Source organism: Aquarana catesbeiana, linkage group LG06, assembly GCF_042186555.1.
Source record: "Aquarana catesbeiana isolate 2022-GZ linkage group LG06, ASM4218655v1, whole genome shotgun sequence".
Taxonomy (NCBI): domain Eukaryota; kingdom Metazoa; phylum Chordata; class Amphibia; order Anura; family Ranidae; genus Aquarana; species Aquarana catesbeiana.
The window spans coordinates 220,015,862-220,031,079 of record NC_133329.1 but is presented as its reverse complement, the minus strand read 5'-3'; the positions used below and the strand labels follow the sequence as shown (position 1 = coordinate 220,031,079).

At 45.0% G+C, this 15,218-nt stretch overlaps 1 non-coding gene across 1 annotated transcript; it reads left to right on the top strand.

Moving 5' to 3' along the window:
- The first annotated feature begins 14,708 nt into the window (after window positions 1–14,708).
- Window positions 14,709–14,775, top strand: LOC141101937 (small nucleolar RNA SNORD66). Its single transcript, XR_012235065.1, has one exon. It is a non-coding gene; the product is annotated as a small nucleolar RNA SNORD66 (small nucleolar RNA).
- The last annotated feature ends 443 nt before the right edge of the window (window positions 14,776–15,218 follow it).

Below are 15,218 nucleotides of genomic sequence, written 5' to 3'. Positions count from 1 at the left end.
ACGTAAAATTGACACCATTCAAAAAGGTGCGCTTCTTTGGTGTGGAGATTTTAACTTAACTCCGGATTTCAATTTGGACTCCTCCATCCCATCCAGGCGTCGCAATCTCTCTTTGGGTCCTCTCCTGAAAGAATTTCAGTTGCAAGATATATGGAGATGCCAGCACACGTCAGAACGTGACTTTACAATCTTCTCACCGTGTCACAACCCATACTCCAGAATATAACTTATTCCTAACTGATCAATGGACGCTTCAAAAAATCTCTGCCTCTCACATTCACTCGATAAACTGGTTTAGACCACTCTCCAGTGAGTATTACCTTCGCGGACTCTTATCACCACTCACCAACCTTCCTTTGGAGGATGAATACTAACATTCTCCAGAAAGACCCCTACAGCATCTTTCTAAAAGATCATCTGGAACAGTTCTTCATCGCCAACAAGGACTCAGTCTCTAACCCAGCAACAATATGGGCAGCTCATAAGGCCTACATGCGAGGTATTTTTATTCAGCAAAGCTCTAGGGCTAAGAAAAATAGATTGCAGCGCATTGATAACCTCATTAAAGAAATTAATGATCTTGACTCCTCAAACAAACAAAAAGCCACGGATCACTTAAAAACCAAACTTGGCCAACTCCGTTTAGAACTTTGATCCATATTATTGGATCAATTTGAATTCCATCACAAATGCTTTAAATCTACTCTATATGCCACTGGTAATAAAGCGGGGAAACTCCTATTCAAACAAATTAAAGGGTCACGTACTAAAACATCCATTCCCTTTCTTTACCACCCATTCACTAAAGAAAAATTGATCAACCCCCAAAATATGAAAAAAAGGAAAGCGGGATCCCCTATGTGGTGGACTTTTAAGGCACGCTAATTTTCCAAAAGATTTTTAGTTGAGTATTGTAATCATTTCAAAAACCATTTATTTAGAAAATATATGGAAAAGTATGTATATAAAAATAAAAACATGGAATGTTTAGACACATCTGCAATTTTTCACCATCAATACAGAATTATACAATACAGTTTATGATTTCTTGCATCCGACGCGTTTCAGAGCACTAAGTGGTCTCCTTCTTCAGGGATATAAGCAAGAAGAAACCATATTTCTAGAATAGAACAATACAGAAATCAATACATAATGATATTTGGTAATATACGGTGTAGTTAAAATACAATATTTGGAGAAAAAACTTACAGGTGTTGTAACAGTATGGTTAAGATTACATCTTTAAAAACATGCAAGAGTGTACATGCTTCTAATTTTCCATTCAAGAGACCCCCAATGGCGCCAATATGTGCAGAACTAGGAAGAAGCCCGCCATTGACCCAAATATCCCCTCCTCCGTCAAGGGAGGGATAGCCAAACAGGGGAGCAGGGGAGGCCCGGAGACACACTGGGGTCGGGAAAAAGGGAAACCCTGTAAAGTACAGACAAAAGTTCATAAATATATATGGATCTAATGCGTTTATTATAGATGTAAAATAAATTATTTAAAGATATTTGGTACCTGTTGATGGTAGAGTGGTTTCTACATAGAGCAGATGAAATAGCGTGTAGTCGCGGCTCTAAAATACATACGTATCAATGGTAAATATGGGTGTTATGGAAATAATACCTATGAAAGAGGAAAATTGCATATATTTGCACCAACGTAAAATGTTAAAAGGCCTCCAACATTTGGAAAGCCTATTACTATAAAAAACAGCCAGTAAAAGGTTTTGTCTATATATAATATAGTTAACGGGGAAGTGTTTAATATGTATAGACTAATAGAGTTCAAATCATCACTATATCCAAGATACATATGCAATGATCTTAGACAGTGCTGTTAAATATAAACATAGTGATCCTAATAGGCAGCAAAGACATGAGCTGGTGAACAGTAAGTAAAAGTAAACTGTCGTTTACCTTAGACAAAGGTTTGCTGTGACCGCTCGCCTCAACTTCCAGCCATCCAGTGGAGGGGATGCGAGGGTGAGCAGCCACAGCGAGGTATACATATCGCCCTCCCCAATCAGCTGTTAATAGGACAGCTGATCGTGATCATGGGGGGGATACAGGGTTAGAAAACCCTGAGCGGTGCGCGCGCACGTCCCGGCGCGCCTGCGCAGAAGCCGCATGCCAGAACATGGCCACGCCCACCACACCCACCGGCAGGCAAAGCTTCACTGACGGACAGCGCATGTCCGTTAGGTGAAGCAAGATGAAGGCGCCGTGGCTATGCGCCGCAAGCTTCCATAATGCCGCCACAGGTTTCCAAGGAAACAGGGTGGCTTTGCGTGCCGGGCGGTCGCCAAGACACGCCCACACCAATGCAAGGAAAAAGATGATAGGGGAAGGAAAAACGGCAGAGTCTTCCCAATAGAGGATCCGCATCTGAGAAGGTGTGCTAATATAGGCACCATAGGGAGTCCCCAAAGGGAAAAAAGAAAGGACTGAATATGACAGAAGACAGGGAATGTGCAAAACACAGTATCTATGTATTGACAAGAAGTTATGATTAGTTTAGACAAACAGTCAGATATAGTGAAAAGACATCACACATCAAAGGAAGGCAAGCAATGCATTATGGAATGGATATACAGAAGAGTCAGAGCATCGGATACAATATTACAAGGAGTACATGACTAGCAGATATAACAATTAGAATAGAATGGGAGTAGACATATGTAACTGGGGGCTACAAAGAGATCCAAGCAAATGTATTATATAATCATATTGAATAAATGATAATGAAAAAATATTGAGTCATACATTAATTTTTTAGGGAAGGGGATGTGTCCAATAACCAATTTATCAGAATAGATGGGTATCTAAAACATTTTTTGAATGTTGTTACTTTTTCATTCCTCCAGAGGAGAAGCCCTCGAGAAAAGGCTTAAAACAAATGGCTTCGTTCAGCCCTGGTGGCTTTGTTGCCTTTAACTTATGGATCCAGTGTGCTTCAAGCTGGAGAAGGTCCTTATTCCAGTCCCCTCCCCTAGGGTTGGGATGGATACGGTCCAAAATAAGAAATCTGATTTTTGGGGATCTTCCGTTATGCACAATCTTGGTGTGTCGACCAAGCAGAAGGTCCGGGTCACATACCTGCATGCTCCTGACATGTCTGTAGGCCCTTCTCCAAAACTCCAGCTTGGTCTTAGCAATATAAAAACATGTGCAATCGCATATTAGCATATATACCACTCCAAATGTTTTGCAGTTAGCAAAATGCTTAGACCGAAAAATGTGGCCATTTGGTAACCTCGGGTTTTTCTCGGTAAGCATGAACCTACAGTAATGGCAGGACCCACACATATAGGTCCCTTTATATTTGCAATGATCTCTTTTGTTTGCCCCTTTAAAATCGCTACTCACAATTTGGTCCCTCACAGAGGTTGCTCTTCTGAACGTGAATAATGGTTTCTCCGTTACAAATTGTCCTAAAGAGGGATCCAGCAATAACATGTGCCAATATTTCTCTACAATATTTTTTATTTGCTGTTGTTGGTTCATATATTTGAAAAGGGATGTCCAGAATAAACTGTAGAAAAAGAGTGTACCACATCCCAAGTAAATATGGAAATGGAGAATTCCCCTAGGGGTGGGACTTTAAAGGCACTACCAAAGCGTACCTTGTCATTTTGCTAAAATGTTTGTACTACATAATGCATCCTTTTTTATCATGCTTCCATTATATGTTTTTCATGTATTCAATAAACTTTATATTTTGACATCTATGTTTTACTCTTTGGTAGTGCCTTTAAAGTCCCACCCCTAGGGGGATTCTCCACTTCCTTGGCTCGTATATTTGGTAATTATTCTAAGGGGATTAGTCTCATCCTTTGATTTTTTTGAATAAAGAAGTTTTTCCCTTGATTGTAGGCATGCCTGCTGATAGGATCTTTTAAGGGAGGCATGAGAATAACCTCTCAGGCGTGAACTATTCTAACGAATCCTCTTACTTCAGTATTCAATGTGGCTGAAATCTCTTCCTCTTTCCCTGATGATATGTTAAAAGCTTTAATTATCACACTGCCTAAACCTGGTAAGGAAACCTCTTCCCCTCAAAATTTCCACCCCATATCATTATTGAACTACGATCTGAAACTTCTTTCCAAAGTAATAGCGAGCAGGATTATTGACATTCTCCCCACGCTAATCCATCCGGATCAATCGGGGTTCACAAAAGGGAGACAAACAGTAGATGCTACTGTCAGGAAAGGTCCCCTCCATTGGTAATATCGATCATTTGGCGTGCAGTACTAAGGTCCACCAGCAGGTGTCTCCTGGCAGTTTGGAGCTGTCAGAAGAGCTTTTCCCTGCTGGTATTTTGTCTCCTTTGGGCCGCAGTACTGGCGTCCACCAGCGGAGGGATCCTGGCAGTATGGAGCAGGTATTCCCCTCTGCAGACAGGTGTCACCTGACTTTAATTAGCAGCTGCAGTATAAATACCCAGCAGGTGCACACTCATCTTGCCTTGGTATTGTCCTTGAGCCCTGACCTGCAGCCTGCATCCTGTACCTGAGACCTGATTCCTGGAGCCTGTTGATCCTGTTCCCTGTCTGTTTCCTTGCTCTGGACCCTGAGCCTTGTATCTGACCTGTCCCTCCTGTGATCCATCCACCCTCTCTTGTCCTGTTTGTTTCCCTTCCCCAGCTGCTGACCTCCCATTGACAACCCTGGCCTGGCTCTGTTTATGATCTCGGTATTTCCTTACTTGTTTATATTTGTTCTGTTATTATTATTATTTGTGGGGTTCTGTTTTGTATTGGTTGTGGTGCACTGAGTGATATTGGAGGTGGTTGTGCTATATTTATTCATTTATCTTTAATAAACCATTTATATTCACTTATACACGTCTGGGTTTCCTCTGTTGCAGCCCACACAGTTCTGGTCTTATCTGGTACATGATAGAATACCAAGGCCATCCCTGACCAGAAGTGGCTGCACAGAGGAACCATCTTGGTTCTGCTGGCTGGAATGAATCCCAATGTGATCCCATATTATGCTCTGCTGGCGTCAGAAAGTGGCGAGTATCTCTGTCAGTCACTAAAAGAGTGGACCAATGACCAGCTACTTGAGCTCATCTGTTTGGCTCACTCGATGGTTGACCAGGGCTGTATGTTGTTTGTGGATGTGCAGCCTTTGATCCAAATATGTGCTGAGCTAGCCCTATCCTGTGTTCCTAAGATCAGTGATGATTTTTCTCCCCCTTTCAGTGCTGATCAGGTGGAGTCTCTGGTGTGGCTGTTAGAGGATGATTCTGCATGCTTTTTTGAGCACTATTCCATCTGTTCTCAGCAGAAGCTTTTGGAGTGTATTCACTCAGTACAGACCCTTGTTAGCCATGCAGCAGGTGATCCGTCCTTTGTCCAACCCATACTCTCAGCATGGTCTGATATGATACAACCACAAAAAATATTGAAGGAAGAGGACCCCAGGGATTTTGCGGGTGGGAGGGAAATAGGGAATAGAAATGTATATAGTAGTAAGAGGAATCTGAATATGTAAAAATATATAGTACTTTATTCAAAAATGCACAAAAATAGAAATTTAAAAGCCAAAAAGTATACAATAACTACACTATATTACAATCATGAGGGTTCTAATAGTAAAGAACACATGCATACATGATACATATGGAAAAATCCAACATGTTTCAGAATATTTGGGATGTTAATTCCTTCTTCAGGGATTTCCTGTGCAGTTGTAATATATAGTCTGAAAGGAGTATGAAAATAGAAACATACCAAGCCAAGGTGCATAAATGGTAACAATATACACTATAATGGACACATATAAATTAGGGACTTGGGAAAAAGGACAAAAAGAATAGTAGTTAATGGTAAAAGGGACTTACTAGTTCACACCGATTATAATTGTTAAATGGATCAAAAATGAATGAATGATGCTCCAAATCCTGATCTCCCAGATTATAAGAAAAGGATAACTCTATAGATAGAACAGTTCAATGCCTGAGTACATATATTTGCACGTTGACAAAGAGTATTATAGGCAGTTTCCTCCATGCATCTACATGGGTGGCAGCATCACATCAGGGGAGTCGTTGGGCATATCCGGCCCATACGGTCCACAAGGAACAGCTCAAAGTAAGATAGTTGCAAGGTCCTAAGATGTAAAGATGGTATATATAGTCAGGTATACTATATTGACATAGAGTATAATATACATACATAGCACATTGTGTATACAAGCTGTAGGAGCTGGCTAGGCTGGCAGATATAAAGGTTGAAAAATAATTGTAATCTATATATTGGTATAATGAGAATGAAAATAATCTAAAAATGAAGTGTATATAAACTGTAATATACAATAGTAACTAGGGACTTAATGCAGCGACCCTGCGGGGTAGTTGCAGATGAAAAAAGAAGGGAAAGTCTAAAACGTATATACCATATATAAAAATGTTGTAATGAGCCTTTTAGGGGCTGGGTAAGTGAATAGTTCCATATAGTTACAGATAGGGACATATATTAAATACTCCTCTGATGTGCCAAGAGTATATGGTAAATATTAAAGTATCCAATAGCCCTAGAGCGTAAACAAAGTATAGCCAAAATGAGCGCAAACATAGGGTACTTACTTGGTAAATACAAAGTCCAAGCCAGTCTGCTCCTAATGGGAGATCAGGGTGTATGACAGGGAGATGAACACTCCCTGGAGATATATGCCAGCTGGTAATGAGAAAGTCCCGCCCATATGGGGTGGGGAGTCTCATAGTAAAACATAGTACTACAAGAGAAAGAGAGCAAGGGGGAGGACTGCATAAATTGGGCGACTCACCTTCAACAGCTGACCGAAGTGTCAGCAAGGAGGTAACACGTCGCCCAATGCTTGTTCCCCTGACGCAATAGTGTCTGGCGTCACCGCGCTGGTGAGCATGACGACGTCAGACGTCAGAGCGCCACCGACACGGAAGAGGGGGACGTGACCATGATTGACCCGAAAGTCTGCCGTACAGCGCATGCACGGGCGGCGGAACATAGCGGATCACTGGGCATCCAGTGTAAGGCCCCACACACAATTGTGTGGAGCCTACCCGTGCCGGGGGACAGCATAGGGCCTAGGGAAAACCCCGACATATGCCTGATAATGGATGCTGGCCAGGCAAAGCCAAATAACCACAGTGGGCAAAATGATTGAAGTATGGGAGACCAGAAGTGGGAGTAAGGCTAAAAAACAAAGAAATACATACATAATTAGCGATCATTACAATACAATATTTACAGAATACAGAGTCATGAACAACAAGATGTTATAACTATACATTGCATTTCTAGGATTGATGTATTATACAGACAACCAAGAGATATCAGCAAAACTTGAATTAGCTACAAACTCACAGTGACCCAACAATAGAACACATCAGGTAACAATACACAGTGTATTAATGTTCAAATATTTAAATTGCACAAAAAACTGAAAATTCCTATCATAATACTTACCGTAATTTTCCTTTCCTGATGGACTCCATGGCAGCAACGTGTGGGGTTAAGTCCCGCCTCTACTACCCTATAGGACACTACTCCCATAAATCTTTGCTCCCTGCCCCCGGCCGTGTTCGGTAACTAGCCTACTTCAGCCATTCGGGGAGGGAACTCCTGCTGCCATGGAGTCCATCAGGAAAGGAAAATTACGGTAAGTATTATGATAGGAATTTTCCGTTTTCCTGACAGACTCCATGGCAGCAACGTGTGGGAAATAACTCGCCATACACACCCGGGTGGGCTAAATGCTGAACAAAAGATTTATTTAACACTGTCAGCCGACAGCACTTTTAAACCAAATTTAACAGAAGATAAGGTTGCTGGCTCAACACAATAATGGGTGATGAAGGTATGAATCGAAGACCAAGAAGCTGCTCTGCAGATCACATCAGGAGCAACATGACGTGAGGCCGCCCAGGACGTCGAAAGACTTCTCGTAGAGTGAGCTGTAACCGCCTCAGGAGGAGCCAAGCCTTTCTCTCTGTAAGCCCATTGGATGGCTTGAACCACCCAAGCCGCGATGGATCTGGCAGAAGCCCTAGAGCCCCTGTTTTTCCCATGGAATAGAACAAAAAGAAATTCAGATTGACGGAAAGATGCCGTAACTTCCAGGTATTGATTGAGAGTAGCTCCTATATCGAGAGGGTGTGGATCTGGACCTCCAGTGGATTTGAAGGTAGGGAGAGTGATATCCTGGTTCTCGTGAAAGACCGAGGTAACTTTGGGATTTGTCCCAAGCATTGGTATTAGGACCACTCTGTCCGGAAAAAAGGTGATGAATGGTTCCTTGGACCCCAGGGATTGAATTTCCGAGACCCTCTTCGCCGAAGTTATAGCTATCAGGAACGAAGTCTTGAGGGTTAATTCTCTGACTGAGAGAGATCTGTTAAGTTGAGCAAAGAAATCCAGGACTAACGGAAGATCCCATTTGGGGAATCTGGGTTTCCTCTGTGGCCTAAGCCTGACTGCTCCTTTGAAAAATTGCTGGACCAGAGGGTGCTTGGCCCATGCGACTCCGGAGAAAGCTGATATTGCGGACACCTGGACACGAAGAGAACTGACGGACAGTGAGATGTCCAGACCCGTCTGCAGAAAACTTAGAACGTCCTGAATCGCCAGATTATCACAGGAGTTGGACCTGGAAGACATATGGCTGCTAAATTTCGCCCAGATCCTCTCATACACTCGGTTGGTACTATTCCTTCTTGAACTAAGGAGAGTGGGAATTACTTCATCCAGGCAGCCTAGCGCCTCCAACCTTCCCCTTTCAAAAGCCAAGCCCTTAGGCGCAGGTGATCCGGGCAAGGGTGTAGCCTCGACCCCTGAGACAGGAGGTCTGGTCTGGATGGAAGAGGGATCGGATCTCGGACACTGAGGAGTGTTAGGAGAGGGAACCAGGGCCTGTTGGGCCAGTAAGAAATTATCGCTAACACCTCTGCTGTCTCTGCCCTGAGCCTCTTCAGGAATTGGAGAATGATCGGAGTTGGCGGAAAGGCATAGGCTCTGTTGAACCACCATTTTTCCGTCAGGGCGTCCACCCCATACGCTTGAGGGTCCCTGTACCTTGAATAGTATCTTGCCATCTTTTTGTTGCAGGGGGAGGTGAACAGGTCGACTTCCGGAAGGAACCTCAACGAAAGAATCCACTTGAATACTTCTTCGTGGAGAGACCACTCGTTGTTGTCTAGGAGCCTCCGAGAAAGGAAGTCTGCCTGAACATTCTGAACCTCTGGAACATATGTCGCTGTCAGATCCTTCAGGTTTTTCTGGGCCCAGGACATAATTGGCTCTACCTCTTGTAGTAAGGAGAGACTTCGAGTCCCCCCTTGCCTTCTTATGTATGCCACTGCTGTGGTATTGTCCAGTCTGAGAAGGACCGAGGAGCCTTGAATGAGATGCCGAAACGCCAGAAGTGCCTGGAAGGCTGCTCTCAGCTCCAGGATGTTTGACACTATCCCTCTGGAGGGGAATTCCCAAGTGCCCTGAGCCACTTCCGCCAGACAGTGGGCACCCCAGCCCCTGTTGCTGGCGTCTGTTGTTATAGTCACCCAAGAAATGGGAAGGATGGAATGGCAGTTGGAGAGGTTCTCCCGTTGGAGCCACCATAGGAGAGAGTGCCTCATGGATGCAGTAATCCGAATCAGCTGGGTCTTGCTGCCCTTCCACTGGTGAAGGAAGCCCTTCTGAAAAGGCCTCATTCTCCATTGGGCCCACCTCACCATCGGAATCGTCGCCACCATAGTGCCAATGATCCTCAGGCATTGGAGAGCGTGAAGATGAGGAGTAGAAAGAGCTGGGTGGATCCTGTCTCTGAATGTCGAGATCTTCTCTTCCGGTAACGAAATGGTGCCTCTGACCGTGTCGAAGAGGGCACCCAAAAACACCAGAGACTGAGATGGGTCTAACTGGCTCTTCTCCTGGTTCAGAATCCATCCGAATTCCTGTAGTGTGGAAATCACTTGCCCTCTGTGTGCTATGAGTTGCACCCTGTCCTGTGCCAAGAGAAGCAGGTCGTCCAGGTAGTGATGTAGACGAATCCCCCTGGTTCTCAGGAGAGCTACTAATGCCAACAGCACCTTTGAGAAAACCCGAGGAGAAGTTGATAACCCGAAGGGAAGGCATGTAAATTGTAAGTGCAGCTTGCCCACGGAGAAGCGGAGAAATTGTTGAAAGTTTTCCGCGATGGGGTCGTGAAAATAGGCGTCCTTGAGGTCTATGGACACCATCCAGTCCCCTGGTTGAACCGACTGTTGAATGGTGGAGAGTGTTTCCATCTTGAACCTCTCCCTTTTGATGAAGCGATTTAGATGGGTTAGGTCTATGACCGGCCTCCAGGCCCCACTCTTCTTCTGGACCAGAAAGAGGGGAGAATACATTCCCATGCCTTGCTGGCTGACTGGGACTGGGATGACAGCGCCTTGGGCCAACAAAGATTCTATGTAGGCTAAAAGTATTGTCCTTTTTTCTTCTGATGCCGGAAGAGTAGTGGGTACCCACCTGAGTCTGGGAGGGTCGGTAAAGGTCCAGGCATGACCATAGGAGACTGTCTTGATTGTCCAGAAGTCGTGAATCGAAGCCGCCCAGACATGCCGAAAGTGGAAAAGACGGGCCCCCACACGGTCTGCCTGAGCGGGCCCACTTTCAAAAATATTTGGAAGGTTGCCTCTCCCCTTTCAACTCACTACCTGCAGCCTTCTTAAAGGACGATTGCCTTGATTTCCAGGATCTGGAGAATTCCCGGCCTGGCTTGTAAGTACGAGCCTCTCTGGATCGGTCTTGATATTGCCTCTTCGGGAAGGATCTTCTTTGGCCTTGCAGGCGCCTATCCTGAGGTAGGAACCCCGACTTCCCGCCAGTAGCCCGTGTAATGGCCTCATCCAGCTTGTTGCCAAAAAGAGAAGAGCCCCCGTAGGGAATTCGGCACCAAACCTGCTTAGAGGCTGGATCAGCCAGCCAAGGGCGGAGCCAAAGAGCCCGCTTGGCGGTAACCGACGAGAGCATTACTCGGGCAGCCAGACGAATGATGTCAATCGAGGCCTCACCCAGAAAGGCCGATGCTAGCCTTAATTCTTGAATAGGTGAGCTCTTCGCTGTATCATCTGAAATATTCCTTAGCGTATCTTGAACACTATCCGTTCACACCTCCATAGCTTTGGACAGGGCTGCCAGGGCTAAGGCTGGTTTGCAAGCCATGCCTGCTGTAAGGTACACTCTCCTCAGATCAGCATCAATCCGTCTGTCCAGAACGTCTTTAAAGGACACTGTATCCTCCAAGGGGAGTGTCACGTGTTTCACCAGCCTCATCACAGCTGCGTCCACCAATGGGGCTGATTCCAGATGCTTCACTTCTTCCTCCCTAAAGGGATAAAGCTTTGAAACTTTAGTAAGCATGGAGTTTTTCTTCTCCACCTTGCTCCATTCATCTGTGATGATCTCGCCCAACTCAGAAAAGAAAGGAAAGTTAACTCGCTCCTTCTTTAGCTGTTTAAAGAATTTTCTCTGTTTGGGAGGGACAGCCGTCGGATCCTCCCAATTTAAAGTTTCTCTAATAGCCTTGACCAAGGGAGGTAGCAGAGCGAAGTCAAAACCCACACAGGTATTATCTTCATCCGAGTCACTGTCAGAGTTGACCACTGAAGGGTGGCTAGGCACAGAGGACTCCCAGGTGTCCTGCAACTGAGTTTCCCTCACTGGGGAACCTGGTGGCTCTGCCTGAGGGGTAACAGGCCGGACTGCCTCAATACCCTTAAGTGATTCCTTCACAACCCTCTCAACTAGGGCTTTAAGTTGTTGGTCCGAATCACCTCTTTCCCTGGAAGCTTTGGCGAAGCAGGAATCGCACAGCGATTTACCGACAGGTACTTGTGATCTGCATCCCCAGCAGACACTTGATGAGTGGCTGGAGTGGGCCACTGAGGAGTGCGAGCGCTCCTCACTACGGTGTCCTGATTTTGAGGAGGAGCCGTAATGCTTAGATTTGGAAGAGGATTGCCGGTGATGCGACTTTGACGAATCACTTCCTTTGTGCGAGCTGCGACGCTGTTCTGACCTGGAAGGGCTAAAGCAAAAGACAGAGAACCACAGAAACAAAACAGAGCAGTTAGAAAAAAACGATCATCTGCGGAAATACACCCCCCCCACCCGCCTAAGGACCCTCGGCAATGGGACCTGCCCCTGTACCTTGTGAGAGGAGGCTGGCCAGAGGCAGGCGGTGGGGAACTCATGTCTTCGGAAATATCCATCTGACTGCAAGTTAACGTAAAACAAACAAATTAACTTAGCCATGAGCCAGGGGGCGACAGCCCTCCTGTATGTAAAGCTACTTACCAGTAGCTGATTCACTGGAGCGTGGGGAAGACCCAAAAACAGCCTGCAGGCATTCCCAGGGTCTGCAGGCTATTTTCCCTGTTTAAATAGGGTGCCCCAGTGACGTCACCGCCCGTGACGAGCGAACGCCAGTGCGCATGCGTGATTAGCGGTGATTTGCCGCTATTGCGCATGCGCGAAAACCAAGCCTCGGTTTCGTGCCGGCCGCGCATGCGCAGTACGGCCGAACACAAAGTGAAAGTAAAAACGGCGGCTGGAACGCAGGAAGAACCAGCCGCCATGCCTGCAACCATAAAAAGAAAGACGAAGGGGAAAGACACACAAGAGAGAGAAAACAACAAGGCATTCAAACAGAAACTGCTGCCATGATAGCAAGGAAACATCTCACCAATCCCGCCACGATCATCAGGGCCGAAGGTAAGCACCGGACTTTCCAGGGGCAACAAGGGGTCACCTGCTAATAGCTGGCTATCCGACCCATGCGCAGCCTTGCCTGCCAGTGGCCAGGGAAACGGCTTCTTCCTGCGCCTCTTCCAACGCCCCACTCCATACCCTGCTAATAGCTAGGGCTTAGCGGAGTAATGCGACTATCCTGTTCCAAGTCGCAGCTCGGCCAACCTTGATCGTGGGGATAAATATCTTCAGGTAGGAAGACCAACACTAGGTCTTGCGAGGAGGACAAAAAAAGAACACGGCCGGGGGCAGGGAGCAAAGATTTATGGGAGTAGTGTCCTATAGGGTAGTAGAGGCGGGACTTAACCCCACACGTTGCTGCCATGGAGTCTGTCAGGAAAAGAGAAATAATATATGCAAAACAAAAGTAAAGTAAAAGTAATAAAATAAAAGTAGAAAAAAGAGTGATCATATCGAAATAGTGGCATGAAGACGCCTACATGTCGCCTTCGTAGCCTCCTGACGTAAATCCCTGTAAAAAGGGTTTGAAACTTAAAATCTCGTTCAAACCTGGAGGTGAGGTGGCATTTAAAGTAGAGATCCACCTCATCTCACGCTGGAGGAGCAACTTATTTAAATCACCCCCTCTAGGGGTCTGGTGGAGCCGGTCCAAGACCAAAACTGATATTTTTGGAAAAGAATCCCCGTGGACTGTGGCCATATGTAGTCCCCAGGGAAAATCTGAATTTCTAGTTTTCATTGCTAGTATATGACGATACAAGCGTTTGCATAATTTTTGGATGGTTTTACCAACATAATAGCAGCCACACTTGCACTGTATTAAATACACAACGAATGTGGTCTGACAGTTGGCATAGTGTTTAGAAGAAAATATCCATCCATTGGGGAGATGTGGATTCTTACTTGTATTCATATACCGACAGTAGCCACAGGAACCACATGGAAAAGTACCTAGGGTGTTACAGGGGTCTCCATGAGTGAGGCCCCTAAATTCACTCCTGACCAGTCGGTCACCCACCGACGTGGTCCGTCAGAAGGTGACCAGCGGGTCAGGTGACACAAAGGGGCCCACTATTGGGTCGTTAGTCAGAAGGTGCCAATATTTGGACAGAATATGTCTCAATTCCATGTGTTCATTTGAAAAAGACATGATTATCCTGGTATAGGGATTTGGAGCAGAAGTGGGTTTACTGGATGATCGTAATAGATCTTGTCTATCACGAGCATTGGCTTTGTTAAAGGCTCTTTTCAAGCACTTGTGGCTATATCCTCTATCTAGAAGGCGACTTTTAAGGGCTCTGGCTTCTCGAAGGAAGTCATCATTGTCGGAGCAGTTGCGTTTCATCCTCAGAAATTGACTAAAGGGGATAGAGTTAATTAATGGTCTTGGATGGAAACTATCAGAGTGTAGAATGGTGTTCCCAGATGTGGGTTTGCGATGAAGTTTGCAAGCTAGATAGTTATTGGGATCTTTAAATATTTTAACATCTAAAAATGTTAAGGACCTATGGTTATAGACCATCGTAAATTTCAAATTGAATGCGTTGTTATTCAAAGTGATTAGCAATGTATGGAGTAATTCGACAGGCCCCTCCCATAAGATGAAGATGTCATCGATGTACCTGCACCACAACGTAATGTGGCGCAGGTACAAAGAGAGATCCTCATCCTCCATTAGAGCTCTTTCCCATTCCCTCAGGTACAGATTGGGGTAGCCATGGGCACAGCAAGTGCCCATGGCTACGCCCTGCACCGGGAGGAAGTACTGGCCATGGAAACTGAAAACATTATGTCGGAGTATGAAATCAAGTGCCAACAGTATGAATTCATTAAATGATCTCTTGGAAGGAATGGTTTGTGATAAGGTTTTTTGGATACAAATTAGCCCTTTATCATGAGGTATTGAGCTGTATAATGTTTCTAAATTGATGGAGACTAGGATAGTCTGGTCAGTTACCTGGACCCCATTGATGATTTGGAGTAAATGGATCGTGTCTTTTACATATGATGGTAAAGAGGATACGAGGGGTCTCAGATGTTCGTCTACCACTTTGAAGAGGTTCTCAGTGATGGACCCTTTACCCGACACGATGGGTCTGCCCGGAGGGTCTTTTTTGTTTTTGTGAATTTTGGGGAGGGAGTAGTATGTAGGGAAGTTAGGGAAGGGGATACGGATGAATTTCCATAGTTGGTTAGAGATTATGTTGTTATTGAATGCTTTATCTACGAGGATGTAGAATTCCTCATTGAATGAAGTGATTGTTTGAAACTTAATCGGTCTATACCATTCAGTGTTGTTGAGTATCTGCATACACATTGATATGTAGTTATCATTATTCATTAATACAATATTTCCGCCCTTATCTGAGGGTTTAATAACCAAATTAGGATTATTTGCTAGTGCATTAAGGGCCTGTTTTTCTTTAGTTGTTAAATTATCAGATAGGCTTGTATTTGCATTCATGTCTTTAA